This window comes from Phyllostomus discolor, chromosome 3 (genome assembly GCF_004126475.2).
Source record: "Phyllostomus discolor isolate MPI-MPIP mPhyDis1 chromosome 3, mPhyDis1.pri.v3, whole genome shotgun sequence".
Lineage (NCBI taxonomy): Eukaryota > Metazoa > Chordata > Mammalia > Chiroptera > Phyllostomidae > Phyllostomus > Phyllostomus discolor.
The window spans coordinates 131526204-131540214 of NC_040905.2; the positions used below are offsets into that span (position 1 = coordinate 131526204).

The 14011-nt window shown below is 40.0% G+C and overlaps 1 pseudogene; it reads right to left on the reverse strand.

Moving 5' to 3' along the window:
- Positions 1-965: 965 nt before the first annotated feature.
- On the reverse strand, positions 966-8415 carry LOC114512529 (annotated as a pseudogene).
- Between the last annotated feature and the right edge of the window lie 5596 nt (positions 8416-14011).

Below are 14011 nucleotides of genomic sequence, written 5' to 3' on the forward strand. Positions count from 1 at the left end.
TTTATATTACCAACTCATGATACCTAAACACAATTGATTCTTTTACTGACTTTTTAAGTGTACATTTGAAAAGTCCCTCATCCTTGCCTACTCTCCCATGCCACCACACTAAAAACAACACGTACTGCAAAGGGCTCTCCAAGTAAGCACATTGGAGTCTCAATCTCAGCTCTGCCACTGTTAAACTGTGGGGTTGGGCAAGTTACCAGCTCTGAACCTCAGCTTACTCATCTATAAAATGGAGATAATCCTTTCTGTCTTTTGTAATACCTTATAAATTTCACAAATAACTTTGCATTATAGGGCCTAGAATACATGTAGGCACTTTACAATATTAGCTTTTTTCAGTTTCTCATTTTGAAAAGTAGACTATTACAGCCTAAAAGCTCATAATAAATGTACCTTTGTAAATTTGGGATTATGTGTTAAGCAAGGAAATATAAATCTGCAATTATTAAAACAATGAGCAAAGTAACTGTGTTCTTTTTTTTTCCTTTAATACTCACCTCAGGACACTTTTTCATTGCTTCTAGAAAAGAGAGGAAGAGAGGTAGGCAGAGAGAGGGAAACATCGATTGGTTGCCTTCTCCTATGCACTGGGGATAGAACCCACAATCTGGGTATGTGCTCTGATCTGGATTCGAATCGGCGACCTCTTGGTCTATGGGACAACACTCCAATTCACTGAGCAACAATGGCCAGGGCTGTAACAGTGTTCTTGAACTTATGGGATGACCATAACTGATTAAGGTAGAAATTACTTGAATGGGCCTTGGACACGTTGGTTGAGGACTTTGAAACAGGAAAGTTTTGGGAGGCAGCAGATGGTAAAGTTGTATAAGAGACCCAGGACCCAACCCAAAAGTCCACCTACCCCACAGCTACTGTGTTTCCCTAGATAAAGGATGAAATACCTAATTAGCACCTAGGCCCAGGCCAGGAGAACATGAATGATGTAGAAGCGCCTTTTATTGACCTCTAAATCTAATAAAACTAATAGCTTTGCACAAGTATTTTAAGAGGACTTTGACCTTGTTTTCACAGCTTTGCTCATTGAAGTCAGCTCACCTTCGTTTTGGTAGTCTCTGTATCTGTTTTTGGAGATGCTAAGAGGATTTCTTGTACTCGTTTCCATGGCAGTCTCTTAGCATTTGTGATCATCATGGCATGCAGACAGAAAAAGCCATAAAGAACTAGAAGCTTTTCCACAAGTTTACAGAAGTGGGCCCCACAGCTGATCTAATGCCAGATCCTGTCTATGTTGAGAACAACGAGTTTCTCTCCATGACTTTTGGGCAGTGGATCATAGGAGCCTAGCTGCTCTATCAAATGGCCTCCCCTGGGACACTTGTGAGCAGTCATTATTGGGTAGAAAGGCCATTTGGTACAGCAACCTAGGGCAAGACCAGTAGTTAAGTGGCCTCCATAGTAGGCCTTGTACTGGAGAGTAGTGAGCTGGATTATGGTGCAGCTGACCTTATACCAGGACCCTGTGCCAGTAGCAGCTACTTAGAGAATCCCGCCCGTGACAAGGATCAGCTGTACTGCCTCTGGAGGTGTGGAGGATGGATGAGCAAGATCAACACTGTGAAGCTGTGGGGTCACAGCATCCAGAGCCAATCCTCTTTAATTCTTTAATCAGGGTTTCCTGTAGTTCTTTGTTTTTTTTTATCCTCACTGTAGGACATGCTTATTGATTTTTAGGGAGAGGGGAAAGGAGGAAGAGAGAGGGAGAGAAGCATTGATGTGAGATAGATGTTTGGATAGTTTGCCTCTTATATGGGCTCTGACTGGGGACCTCTCATATGTTCCCCAACCAGGACAGAACACACAACCTAGGCATGTGCCCTGACTGGGACTCCAACCCATGACCTTTCAGCTTACTGGAGACACCCTAACCAAGTGAGCTGTACTAGTCAGGGCTTCTTTAGTTCTTTGAGTATATTTGTATTAGCTCATTAGGGTCGCTGTAACAAAGGACTGCAAACTGATGGTCTAAACAACAGCAATTCATTTTGCCATAGTTCTAGGTGCTAGAAGTCTAAGATCAAGATATTAGAAGTATTGGTTTCTTCTGAGTTCCATGAGAGAAGGATCTGTTCCAGGCCTTTCTCCTTGACTTGTAGATAGCCATCTTTTCCCTGTGACCTCACATGGTTGTCCCTCTGTGCATGTCTGTGTCCTAATTTCCTTTTCTTACAAGGACACCAATCATTTTGGATTAGGCCACTATAGAACTTCATTTTACTTTAATGGTCTCTGTAAAGATTTTATCTCCAAATATGGTCACATTCTGAGATACTGGCATTGAAACTTTAACATGATTTTTTTGGGGGGGTGTCAAAAATCACTCCATAAATATAATATCTGCTATGAGGTCTTTATCTGCTAAAACCAAAATCTAGCTGCCTCAAAGGTAATTCTGTTACTTGCTTTTTTGTCTGCATATAGGTCCCATTTTTCTGTTTTTTTTTTTTTGTTTTGTTTTGGTTTGTTTTGTTTTGTTTCTTGCACATTCCATAATTTTTGTTGAAAATGGGATATTTCAGATAACATATTCCAGTAGTCTGGATACTGACCCCAACCCCTAGCCACCTGGCCCCAAGCTTGTTCTTGTCAGATTGTTTCTTTATTTGTATGGTGACTTGGCTGGATGAGTTAAGTACAGTGCATTCCTTTGTAGTGTACATTCTGTGATGTCACTATGCAGAGGCATAGCCTTGGGCATGCTCACAGGTGGCAGTGGTTTTAGTTGGACTCTCTTTATCTCCTTCTGTGATCTTACTTTTAAGCTTCTGGCTGATCTTCCTTTTTTGGTATTACTAGATATCAACTGTTTGCCCCCACTGCTGAATATTATATTATTTTCAACAGCACCTTGCTCCAACAGTCTGACTCAGTGAAAGTTAAGCATTTTCATAATCTTTAGGGTCTGTCTTTAGAGCTTGTTCAGACCCTGGATGGTTCTAGTGTCTGTTTCAATGATCCCCTTTGTTAAATTTCTAGCCTGTGTGTTGTTTCATTCATTGCTATCATAGAGGTCCCAGTCTGTTTTTAATTGCTTATCACCAAATCTCTCTCTCTTGTTTTTTTTAAACAATGCCTTTATGCTTGAACTGCCTTGTCACTTTTCTAAATAAAATCTATCCCCTTAAGGATCATCACAAAGTACTCTATCCATATGGCATGCTTCTGCTCCATGATGACACTGTGCCACTGTTCTGGAACCTGTGGCCAGAAGAGTACTCTGCTTCTCTCAGACTGATACCCTGCTCTGTGATCAAACATAAAACATGAGCAGCAGCCCCTCATCTACCTGGGTTTCTTCTAGTGTAGAAATTCTGCCCTATATTTGGTAAGGGGTGAGGGTGATTGGGACCTGAAATTCCTAGCCTGTCTCCCCACCCCCCCCACCCCCAAAGGGGAGTTTCTGCCCTAGAAGTGAGTACAGAGAGGCAGACTCAGACTTCTTGACTGTGCTTGCCTGGAATAGAGTTTCTGCAACACAGAGCTGGGGCATGCAAATGCTGGTGGTCCTCCCCTCCCAGGAAGCTATGTGTTCCCTGGTGGGGAGGTGGGGTAGAGGGAGTCCCATCTTCTTGGCCTCATTACCCATTTAGCTGCACTAGTCACACAGAACTGAGGGAGGGGTAGGAGTATTCCATCGCTCAAAAGGAACAGACTATTTCTCTCTTTTTTTTTAGTTTGCATTTTTTTAATTTTAATCATTGTTCAAATAAAGTTTTCTTTCTTTTACTCCCATTCCAGCCCACCCACCCTTCCATCCCCACTTCCCTCCCATTACCACTCTCCCCCTAGTTTTTGTCCATGTGTCCTTTAAATTTGTTCCTATAAACCCTTCCCATTCTCCCCTGAAATTCCCTCTCCTCTCCCCTCTGGACACTGTCAACAAAACAAAGAAACAAGCAAAATATAATCAAAGACACTGAAATAGAGGACAGACTATTTCTCTTGTTGCCAAGATTTAGTACATTCTCTTGAATAAATGTTTCTCCATTTGCTCTATGACCTTAGCACTATTTCTGGAGACTTCAAGTGGTTGAACTTTTGTTTTTGTTAATATATAATTTTCTCTAGAGTTGATCTAAGAAACATTCAAACCTGTAGAAAATTTTTATGAGTTTATTTGAGCCAAGATATGCTGGGGAGCAAGATCGTAAGTGCTCCCATGAATAACAGCTTTGTAGCTTCTTTCATGCATTTGAAATTAAAGAGGAGGACATAAGGAGGATTGGAAAAAGTAAGATGGGGATTAGATTACAGGATGATTAACAAGATTATGTGCTCTCTTGAGGGTTACTACCCACTTCGAGGGGTATTACTTCTAGTATTTCAAAGATGTATTCACCTAGATGCACAAGAACAGAGGACAGGGCAGGCTTAAAGCATTTTACTAAAGAAGTTATAATGGGGCATGAATACCTCCCATGACCTGCCCAGTTGGGAATTTATGATCAGATCAGTCTGTAAGGTTACTTTCCTTACAACCCCTTTTTCTCATCCATACTAGTTATGACTCTTTTTCTAAGGGAGGGTCCACAGAGCTCTTCCACTCACTTTCCAGAAGAGTTTCTTTATTTCATTTATTTTAAATACTCTCATATTGGGTAGAAGTTCCTTTTTAAAAAATTTATTATTTTTTCAATCTTCACCTGAGAGCATGTTTATTGATTTTAGAGAGAGAAGAAGGCAGGGGTTGGGGAAGAGAGAGATTGGTATGAGAAAGAAACATCGAATATGTGCCTTGACCAGGGATTGAACCCACAACCTAGGTATGTACCCTAAACAGGAATCAAACCCACAATATTTTGGTGTATGGGACTATGCTTCAACCAACTGATCCACCCAGCCAAAGCAGGAGTTTCTTTTGATCACCAATTTCCCTCAATGGAAGTAATTCTTTAATTTTTTAGTGAGCAAACTTCCAAACCTTTGTTCTGTGCATATACACAGCTCTTTGTGGACATATAAACATTTTATAGTTGTACCTAATGTGTTCATTTACTTATTTTATAAGTGGAGTCATGTTGTGTATTGTTATTCAAGAGCTAAGCTTGTTAATACACAATGCATTAACATTAAATGCAGAAGTTCCAATTATTTTTCATTACTGCATGGTCTCACATTGTGTGTTTGCTTCTGTTTTGACAGGTCCTTACTGAGGAAATTTAAAGTGCTTCCAATTTTTCAGGAATACACAGAGTGCAGCATTGTGAATCTGCTATGCACCTCTGTGTCTCTCCCAATTGCAAGTGTTTTCCAGCGTGCACACCTCTTAAGAGGACCTCAGAATGTGACTGTATTTGAAGAAAGGGTCTTTATAAAGAGGTAATTAAGGTAAAATGAGGTGGACCCTATTTCCATTCGATTAGTGTCCTTATTAGAAGAAGAGATTAGGACACAGACACACACAGAGGGGCGACCACATGAGAACACAGGAGACAACATCTCCACATCAAGGAGAGAAGCCTCAGAAGAAACCAATCCTGCTGATACCTGGATATTGGAGTTTCAGTCTCCAGAAATAAGAGAGATTAAGTTTTTGTTGTTTTAGCCACCTAGTCTGTGTTACTTTGTTATGGCAGCTGGAGCAAACTAATATACCCCTTAATGCTGCTGCTTGGAGAGGATGAATGTCTTATGGCCTGGCCCAATGTCTATGAGGCTGGGATATGTTCTGAATACTTCCCATTTACCCTGTTGTTGAATAGTATGAGATGGCCAAACACACAATGACTGGCTAGGTGAAATGGACAGCACTTTGTTAGTCACATTTACTCCCAGCCTGGGAAAGTACCATGTGGAGGAGGTGAGAGATGTGGGGTGAGCCAGCAGAGCTGTGGAAGACTGCCTTCATAGCAACAAGAGGGTGAGGTGCTCCCTTATTCCCAAGGGAGGGTGTGATTCACTTGTTTAAATAATCCATTGTCCAGGAGAGAGGTGAAACCCATTTGGTTGAGAACCATGTGGGATGCAGCTGGTCTGGCTGACAGTGGACCTAGCTGGGTAGGGAACCTTCCCTGTGGTTTGGGTGGGGTACATCTGTTGACAGCAGGATAACTCACAATTAGATCTTTGGGACTCATTCAGGCTTTAAGATGTCAAGGCAGTACTTGAAATTTTAAGTCTTACAAACAGGATGTATTCTTGGCCAAGAGGAAGCCCTGGAAGTCTCATCGCTATGGATGGACATGGGAATTCCTTTTACAGTGAAGTGGGGTGAATACTGACCAGTGACAATGTATTCTACTCTAGGTTTGTACATTAAAAATAACAATAGATACTTGCCAAAATGCACCCTCTGACAAAAAGCTGCATCAATGTATTCTCTTTTCAATGGTATATGCCAAACAGAGAAAATCAATCTGAGAAAGATAAAATGTTGCATCATAGATGTTTTAATTAATTTCTATGATTATTAGTAAAGATGAAAATATTTTTATATTATTAATCAGCCATTTGTATGATATAGAGATGCTCATATCCTTTGTCTAATTACCCACTGGATTGTTTGTCTATTTTTAAAAGTTGATTTAAAGAAGTTAAAGAAAATACGTATCTGATTATAAACCCTTTGTAGACATGTATATATGTATTCTCTCACCTTTTTACCTTGTTTATAGTATTTTGTTGTATAGAAGTTTAAAATTTACATGTATTCAGATTTATCATAGTCTTATCATTTCTGTGCTTTGTATCTTCTTTAAGGTCTTTTCTACCCCAGTTTTATAAATTGTACTTCTATACTTTTAAGTATTTGTATAGATACTTTTACTCTACAAGGAACTTATTTTTGTATCATGTGTGACAAGGATCTAACTTTCCATTGTGACTGTTCTAGGAATCTCAGTTTCATTCCATTGTTTCATGTGTCCAACTAGGTGCCAATATTTCACTGTTAGGCTGTGTGTAATGTATCATGTTATGTATGCTGATTAGTCATGTTTTCACATCTGGCAGGAACATTTTTCCTTTATTTCTTCTTTTGAAAACTCTCTTGGTTTCTTTCTTGTATTTTATGTTTTATAATGAAATTTTGAATTGTTTTGTCAAGTTTAATAAAATATCTTGTATTAGACATGCCTGTGTTGTGGTCCTAGTCCCCTGTTGGGGCATGTGCAAGAGGCAACTGATTAACGTTTCTCACACATATCAATTATTCTCTCACTCTCTTTCTCCCTTCCTTCCCCTCTCTCTAAAAATAAATAAATAAAATCTTTCAGAAAAAATTATTTTAAAAACATTTAGGGAAGATGGCGGTGAGGTAGGTGGGGGCAGAACCCACTTCTCCCTGTGCCCAGCTGGAACACCTAGCCAATCTTCTGAAGAACAGAGTGAACAGCCAACAGAATCCCAGCTTATATGAAGTTTGAAAGCCAAAGATTGCAAAGGATGTTGAAAAATAGACAGTAAGGAGTTTGTGTAGGGACAGAAAGTTCCCTGGGACCTGCATGGGGACCAAGGCAGCTGTGGTCCATGGCCTGGATCCTGGTGCCAGAACAGTGGCTGCTGCAGGAGCTTTGGAAGAGAGCTGGATCAGCAATTGTAACTTTGGACCCCTCCCCCTCTCAGAGCAGGGAATGCAGTCCTGCACCAGGAAAGACCTGGATGCTTGAAGTTGCTTGGGGGAATAAAGATGCAGTGGGAGATGCACAGAGGCAGTGTTCCCCTGCTAGGACTGTGGCCGCTGGCTGGGACAGTACCAGAGAAACTGGGGAGCTGGGTGACACCTGGAGATGGAAGAAGAGTGGTACCATGATGGACCTTGACCCAGATGGTCTCCACATGGATGAAAAAGTTGGGCTGCGTGCAAAGCTGGGGGCTTGTTAAGAACAGTGGATGTAACTAAGGTAAATTTACAAAAAAAAAAAAAAAAAGGCCCGGCCACTGTTCAAGGAACTCTCGTGCTTCAGCAGGGCCAGCAAAGAGGAAGGAGGAGGGGCATGATTTGCTCCAAATCAGGGCTCCTCATGGACTGATCAAAGTGGGGCAGCAGTGGCTCAGAGGGGTAGGAGTCCCCAGAGAGACTTAATTTAATAGGGGAACTAAATTGCCCTAAAGGGACTTTACAAATGCTTAGTGCCCAGGCCAGCAAAAAGGGAGGAGGGGCGTGAGTTGCTCCCAATCGGTGCACCTCATGGACTAATCAAAGAGTAGCACAACAAGGTGTATTAATGGTGCTGGCCTAGTGCATATGGACAGTGAGGGGGGTCACACAGTGCTCTGAGGGCTTGGGCTGGAGGTTGGACACCCGAGAATATTGGAGCTCAGACTGAGCCCCTAACACAGAACCACAGGAAAGGAAAAAAAAATGGAGCCCAGTCCCCCTCTACCTGCAACATCCAGGAAGACCAGCAGAACCTGCTTGGTGGGTTCAAAGTCAACAGGAGGCATTTTTTTTCTTTCTTTCTTCCAAGTGTAAGACAATAAGACCTGGAGCTGTGAAAGTATCAAGACAGATCCAGAAGGCTAATGCCAACAACTGAGACAAAATTCACTTTACTATCCTACAGAACTTGCATTTTGTTTTTTACTTTTTATTTTTTGTTATTATTATTATTATTTTATTATTATTTTATTAATTTTATTTCTCTTCCTTCCATTTAGTTTTCTTAGTTTTGTTTGTTTCATTTAATTGTTTGACTGTTTTTTTGTTCTCCCTTTCATATTGCATTTTAATTTCTCTTCCTTCACTTCACCTGTATTTGTATGTCTTTTACTTTTTATTCTTTTGCTTTTGGTCTTTTACTCTTTATTCCTTTTATTCAGATCATATATTTATTTTCATATTATTGTTCCCATTCCCACACAGCATTCTTCCCTGGTCTTGGTACATTTTACTATCTTTCTGAGCTTTATTACCATTGTGGAACTTCATTCTCTCACACACTATGCCAAGTTTCTATTCCTTACTCTCACTATATCTCACATGTAATCTAGCATAAGTGCTCTGCTTTCTGGAGTCACATCTCATTCTTTTTCCACTCTAACAAGAGTCTTACCTCTTTTGTACCTTTTTAAAAAACTGGCTAGTTGGATGAAATATCAGTTATTGCTGTACTTCTCCAAAGGATTTCCTATCTTTTCTCCACTTGTTGGTACTTTAAATCCCATAGATACTCTACTGCTGTCATAATCCACTGTCTTTACCCTGCTCCAGATCACATACAAAATAAGGTGGGAGTTGTGAATACCAGTAAACCCGTTGGTAGAGAGAACCTACCAACATAGGAACCATCAACAGGTTAAACCCAAGTACAACAAGAGAGCCCACTCAAATGGAAAAAAAAAAAAAAAAAGGGAAACTCTAGAGCATCTAGACAAGGAGATCAAAGAAACCACACCACTGAGTGCCACAGAACTCCTACCATAGAAGTTCACCCTAGGAAGACAGCTAACAAAGCTGAACACCAGGAAACACAGAAGCAAACAAAAAGAGTCATCTAAAATGGGGAAACAAAGAAAGAACCTACAATCAAAAGGAATGGAAGACTCTGCACTAAAAGAGCTAAACGAAATGGAGGTAAGCACACTATCAGATATAGAATTCAAAAGAATTGTTATAATGATGCTCAAGGAACTCACAGGAAACTACAAAGCACTGACTGAAAACTACAACAGTATGAAAAAGGAAATAGAAGCAATAAATAACAATGAAGAAGACATGAAGAATACAGTTTCTGAAATAAAAAACACACCAGAAGGAATTACAAGCTGGGTGAATGAAGCAGAGGACTGAATTAGTGAGTTGGAAGACAAGGAAGAAAGAAATACCCAGGCAGAGCACATGCAAGAAAAAAGACTAAAAAAAAATGAAGATAGCTTAATGCAACTGAAAGACAACATGAAACATAAGAATATTTGAATCAAAGGAATACCAGAAGGAGAGGAAAAGAAAGAGATAGAAACCTGTTTGAAAAAATAATGACTGAAAACTCCCCTAACTGGAGAGGGGGAAAGCAATGCAAGTTCAGGAAGCATAGAGGGTCCCAAATATGATGGACTCAAAGAGACCTACTCCAAGACACATCATAATTAAAATGCCAAGTTTTAAAGACAAAGCACTTAAAAGCAGCAAGGGAAAAACAGTAAGTAACATACAAAGGAGCTCCTATAAGGATAGCAGCTGATTTCTCAACAGAAACACTGCAATCCAGGAGAGAATGGCAAGAAATATTCCAAGTAATGAAAACCAAAGGCCTGCAACCTAGACTGCTATGCCCAGCAAGGATGTCAATTAAAATGGAAGGTGAAATAAACAGTCTCCAAGACAGAAGAAGGCTGAAGGAATACCTCCACCAAACCAGCACTGCAAGATATGCTAAAGAGAATGCTGTAAGAAGAGGAAGAAAAAAGTGAGACAGAGGAACACAGGTACAAAAGAGAAAAAATGATAAGTACCTATCAATAATAACCTTAAATGTAAATGGATTAAATATTCCAATAAAAAGACATATTGTAGCTGAATAGATAAGGAAACATGACCTGCACATGTGCTGCCTACAAGAGATCCACTTAAGAAAAAAAGACCTACACAGACTAAAAATGACGGGTGGGAAAAAATATTCTAAGCAAATGGAGATGAAGAAAAAGCTCAGGTAGCAATACTTATATCAGACAAAATAGAATTCAATACAAAAGCAATAAAAACAGACACTGAAGGACACTTCATAATACCCATGGGAAGAATCCACCAAGAAGACATAAACATTGCAAATATATATGCACCCAACATAGGAGGACCCAAATATATAATAAGAATCTTTGAGGACTTCTAGAAAGATATAGACAGCAACACAATTATAGTAGGGTTTTTTAATAACCCACTGTCAAAAATGGACAGATCTTCCAAACAAAATGCCAACAAAGATATTGCAGCATTGGAAGATGCCCTAGATCAAATGCACTTAACTGATATATACATATAGAATCTTTCATCCCAAAGAAGCAAAATACACATTCTTTTCAAAAGCACATAGAACATTTTCCAAAGATAGGCCACATGATAGGATACAAAACAAGCCTCAACAAATCCAAGGAAATTAAAATCATATCAAGCATTTTCTCTGACCACAAGGGCCTGAAACTAGAAACCAACCTCAAGGAAAAAACTCAAAGACACTCAAAATCATGGAGATTGAATAGCATGCTATTAAACAATGAATGGGTCAAGACTGAGATAAAGAAATAAATCAAGAAGTTTCTGGAAACAAATGAAAATGAATACACAGAAACCCAAAGCCTATGGGACATAGCAAAGGCAACCCTGAGAGGGAAGTTCATCATGATATAGGCCTATCTAAAAATGATACAAACATTTCAAATAAACAACCTAACCTTATTGCCACAAGAACTGGAGGAACAACAACAAACAAAGCCCTGAGCCAGTAGAAGGTGGGAAATAACCAAGATTAGAGCAGAATTAAATGACACAGAGACTAAAAGCACAATGCTAAGGATCAACAAATCCAGGAGCTGGTTCTTTGAAAAGATAAACAAAATCAACAAGCCTTTAAGCAGACTCAACAAGATAAAAAGAGCGACAACCCAAAGAAACACAATCAGAAATGAAAGAGGAAGAGGAGAGATTACAACAGATACCACATAAATACAAAGGATTGTAAGAAATTACTATAAAGAACTATGTGCCAAGAAATTTGAAAACCTAGGTGAAATGTACAAATTTCTAGAAAAATATAATCTTCCAAAACTGAATGAAGGAGAAGCTGAAAACCCAAACAGACTGATAACAGCTGGTGAAATCAAAGCAGTAATCAAAAAACTCCCAGCACACAAAAGCCCTGGACCAGATGGTTTCACAGGAGAACTTTAAAAAACATTTAAGAAAGAGTTAACACCTGCCCTGGCTTGCATAGCTCAGTGGATTGAGTGCGGGCTGCGAACCAAAGTGTTGCAGGTTCAATTCCCAGCCAGGGTACATACCTGGGTTGCAGGCCATAACCCCCAGCAACTGCATATTGATGTTTCTCTCTCTCTATCTCCCTCCCTTCCCTCTCTAAAAATAAATAAACAAAATCTTAAAAAGAGAACAAGAGTTAACACCTATCCTTATCAAACTATTCCAAAAAGTCCAAGAAGAGAGAAGATTCTCAAACTCTTTATAAAACCAACATCATCCTAATTTCAAAACCAGATAAAGACACAACAAAGAAAGAAAACTTCAGGCCAATATTGCTGATGAACATAGATGCTAAAATCCTCAACAAAATATTGGCAAACTGCATCCAACAATACATTAAAAAGGTCATACACCATGGCCAAGTGGGGTCCATCCCAGAGATGCAAGGATAGTACAACATTCACAAATCAATAAACATAACACATCATGTAAACAAAAGGAAACACAAAAATGACATGATCATATCAATAGATGTGGGAAAAACATTTGATAAGGTACAGCACCCATTTATGATAAAAATGCTCAGCAAAGTGGAAGCAGAGGGAGCACACCTCAACATAATAAATGCCATATAGGAGAAACCTGCAGCCAACATCATACTCAACAGGAAAAACTAAAAGCTTTTCCACTAAGATCAGGAACAAGATAAGGCTGTCCACTTTCACCACTTCTATTCAACAAAGTATTGGAAGTCCTGGCCACAGCAATCAGACAAGAAAAAGAAATAAAAGGCATCTGAAGTGGAAAGTAAGAAGCAAAACTGTCATGTGCAGATGACACGATAGTGTACATAGAAAATTCGATAAACTCCATCAAAAAGCTACTCGACCTAATAAGTGAATTTGGCAAAACAGCAGAATACAAAGCCAATATTCAGAAATCAAAGGCATTTTTGTACACTAACAATGAAATATAAGAAACAGAAATTAGGAAAAAATCCCATTTGATATAGCAAGATGTTGGGGACTGCTCTGTGTGGTTTCCAGGACTGTAGCCCCATGACAGCAAGCCATGAAGGGGCTAGTAAGTCTCCCTGGAAAACCAGGTAAAAACACAGGTGGCAAGCATGACTGGACTCTAACACCAAGGTTTCCATAGGAATCAGGCCAGATAAATACATTGTATCCTTTGAAGCTTGCTTTGCTTTGCTTTGTTTTGTATAGCCCTGATGATAGAAACCAAATATTTAAGTTCAAGGCATAAGGAGTAAACTCTTTATCTCATGAAATACATCTTAAAGACCCTCTGGCATCATCATGATTAACAGATCTTGACCTATGACAGACTTCTGTGTCCCTTCAATTGATATCTATAGATAATACCTGTTTTTTTTTGTATGACTATAGCCTTTTGACATTGATTGATGAACTATGAATGTATGCTGTATACACCTACACATACCATTCCCAATAAAAGCCATTTTGGAGTAGGGCTCAGGGAGTTCTCCATCAGAGGAAATTTCTACCCCCTTTGCCACTGGAACAGCAAGATTGTGTCCAGGACAACTTATTTCTCATCTGCAGCAGACAGGAGGAGCATGCTGCTGGTCATAGTTCCTCCCACAGCAAAACAATAAAATAAAATACCTAGGAATAAACCTTACCAAGGAGGTAAAAGGTCTGTACTCAGAAAACTACACAACACTGGACTTCCGGCAAGATGGAGGAATAGGTGGACGCACCGTGCCTCCTCGCACAACCAAGATTAGAAAACCAATAATTTACAACAATAATTTACTATCAGAATAACACCCAGATCCGGCAGAAGATTTATCTGAATGGAAGTCAGGCAGCCAAGAAGTTGAAGTAGACGCGTTCATTTGGACTGGTAGGAGAAGACGAGCCGGGCGGGCGCGGGGCTGGCTCGGGTTGGCGGCACGCAGAGGTTGGGGGAAGGTTTGTCGCGAAATTGGTGCAAAAGCCATCCGGAGGTGCAAGAAGGCAGCGGTGATCCCTGAGTACGCAAGCTGCGGCTGGCAGACCCAGAGGGGCAGCGATTGTGGACCAGGGCAGAGCTTGCGGCCCAGAAGCCCAGACAAGGGTCTGAGTCCAGGGGAACGGAACTACTGCC